The sequence below is a fragment of the Peromyscus maniculatus genome, chromosome 22 (assembly GCF_049852395.1).
Source record: "Peromyscus maniculatus bairdii isolate BWxNUB_F1_BW_parent chromosome 22, HU_Pman_BW_mat_3.1, whole genome shotgun sequence".
NCBI lineage: Eukaryota > Metazoa > Chordata > Mammalia > Rodentia > Cricetidae > Peromyscus > Peromyscus maniculatus.
The window spans coordinates 13,692,905-13,695,841 of NC_134873.1; the positions used below are offsets into that span (position 1 = coordinate 13,692,905).

Here is a 2,937-nt window from a genome sequence, read left to right on the forward strand (position 1 = left end):
CCTCCCACCTCTGACAGAAAACAAAGAAATGTGACATGTAATGTACAACACACTCTGGCAATGTTTAACTTACTTTGTCTCAGCATAATGGTTATCTAGAACTGCACAGTCCTCATCATTAAAACAAAAATTGGTTATATATTTTAATTTAAACCTCCAATCAGAGGTTATATTTATTGGCTAGTTTCTTTCTTTTATAATAGCATTTTATATAGCTGTATGGGTGTTTTTTCTGTATCTCTGTATGTGCACCACATGCATGCCTGGTGTCTACATAGGTCCAGGAACTGGAGTTACTGACAGTTGTGAGCTGGTATATGAGTGCTAAGAATAAGGCCAGGCAACAATGGAGAATGCCTTTAACCCCAGCACTTGGGAGGCAGAACCAGGTGGATTTCTGTGATTTCAAGGCTGGCATGGTCTACAGAGAGAGATCCAGAACAGGCACCAAAACTACACAGAGAAACCCTGTCTCTAAAAACAAAGCAAAACAAAAACAAAAACAAACAAAAAAAGCAAACCAAAACAAAACAAAACAAATTGAACACAGGTCCTTTAGGAGGGCAGCATGTGCTCTTAACCCATGACCCATATCTTCAATCCCTACTGGCTATTTTTTAAGAGCAGCAGATATACCCAAATCTGCGGGGTACCAGTACACTTTGATAATTTTATGCATTCACAACAAAGCTTTGTTTACAAAGGAACTTTTCAAATTTCTTCATAGGTAAGTCTACTTGTTGCTACTCTCACAATGCGGTGAAGGAAGACTAGCAGTCCAGCTTCACATATTTCTGTTTTTCAAAGGAAGTATCACTCAACAGGAGTGCACGTCTGATTTGGACATGCATTATGTGCAGCTTCATTAGGTGTGCCCTCATGGGCATGTTCATTTAAAGCCAGCTCTCAGTTTCAAGCTCATCCTCTTTGTGGGGATGTCACTTATTAGGACTAGGGTTGACACAGGGTGTGATATGTTACAAATACTGCCATATGAAGACTCAACCTAACCCCAGTCTGAAATGCAATCCCTTCAGTCATTTCATGAAATAAAGGCCCAGTTACAGAAATAATTGTTCCAACCTTGCAAAATTATTCATGTATATTAATTTGCCAAGTTGGAAGACTTCAAGCCTCTCACTGATGCCAGTTTTACTTTCATTGGCTGTGTTTCTCTTTATCCTATCCTACCCTAAGGGACAAACAAAGTATCAGGTGCTGTTTCTTTTACCAGTTCACTCCAGCTTTTCCTTCCTTAGTCACTAACTAGAAGCTACAGAGAAACCATGGCTTCACAATCCAATACCATGATTAAACTCTTTGCCTGAGGGGTAACAGAAATGACTGAGAACATGAACAACGAAATCATGGAAAGATCAGGGTGACTGGTTGAAGAGGAGCCAGAGTGCAGTGCCAGGAAAGGCACAGATTTCCTTAAGGTTCAAATAAAGCAAATGACAGAGAAAAGCCTCATCTGAATCATCTCAGCAACTGAGTCAAAAATTAAATTTTTTTCTGGTTTTTCAAGACAGGATTTCTCTGTGTAGCTTTGGGCCTTTCCTAGAACTCACTCTGTAGCCCAGGCTGGCCTTGAACTCACAGAGATCTGCCTGCAAGTGCTGGGATTAAAGGCATGTGCCACCACCGCCTGGCCAAAATGCAATTTTTTTAAAAAATAGACCTTCTTGGGCTGGAGAGACTGAGAGAGAGATTGGGAACATGTAGTGCTTTCAAAGGACCCAAGTTTGGGACCCAGAACCAATGTCAGGTGGCTCACAACTGCCTGTGACTCCTGCTTCAGAAGATCCGGTGCCTTAGCCTTCCTGGGCAACTGTACTCATATGCACATACCCCCATACAAATACACACATACACATAATTAAAAATAAAATAATAAATATTTTAAAAATCTAATAAAGAGCTTTAAGATTGAAGTGGATGATGTTGTTTTCAGAAGATGAATTAATTTTAAGATATTCAAATGGTGCAACTGAGAGAAAGAAAGAAAAAGCACTGCTTTTTAAGGCTCTTCCTTTAAATTTAGATGGACAATTAGGAATCCTTCCAATTCCATGTGAGTGTGAAATCCAGGTCTGACATGTCAGAGGCTCATTTTTTATGATGAATTCAGCAGCTGAAGATCCACACCCACAGAAGAGCAAACTACAGACTGCTGTCGTGTGAAGAGGTTGGTTACTCAGCACTTGATCCATCGACCTGGGCTCTTTCCCTGCTGCTCAGGATTTGGGTTCCCAGGGGCTTCTTCAGCATTTAACTTACTCTTTGTTGGTTGGAGGTGCTTGGACTGTTTTTTGACACATAAACTGATCTTTGTCATAAATCATTTTTATAATGAGAGAGCAACTAGGACATATTGCCACATCTCCATTCTCCAAATCTTGGTTGGTGATGAAGAAGTTATCGCCACAGGGGCAGGGATAGAAATGTTTCTCTCCGAGCCTTCATCGTATTGAAAGTCCTTGATTTCAATCTAGTTGTGAAACATCACTATGTTCACCATGTTAACAATGCATCAGTTTTTCTAACTCTGCCTGTGCAGGGCAGGCATGGGCTTCCAGGGCCACATGGGAGCAGGGACTATCATTTCCCATGGGCAAGAAGTACAGGTACTTAAAGTATGACCTGCTGATTCTCCATCATTCTGCTTTGTCTGCTGTTATGTCACCTATTTTTTTCTTATTTTGTTGATTTGGACAGTCTGTGTCTTTTAATTCATTTGAATAAGATTTTCTCTGTCTTGCTGTTTTCTCAAAGAACAAACTCTTGTTTTCTTGTTCGAATCTTAAATGGTCTTTTAATAAAAAAAAAACCAAAAACAACAACAACAACAAAAAAACACCACAGAGCCAGATATCAAGGTGAAAGGTGAAAGATCAGGAAAACTGATCAGACAGTCACTAGCTCTTACCACTATAA

At 40.0% G+C, this 2,937-nt stretch overlaps 1 pseudogene; it reads right to left on the reverse strand.

The window, feature by feature from the left end:
* Positions 1-2,264: 2,264 nt before the first annotated feature.
* On the reverse strand, positions 2,265-2,521 carry LOC102926042 (diphthamide biosynthesis protein 3-like; annotated as a pseudogene).
* Between the last annotated feature and the right edge of the window lie 416 nt (positions 2,522-2,937).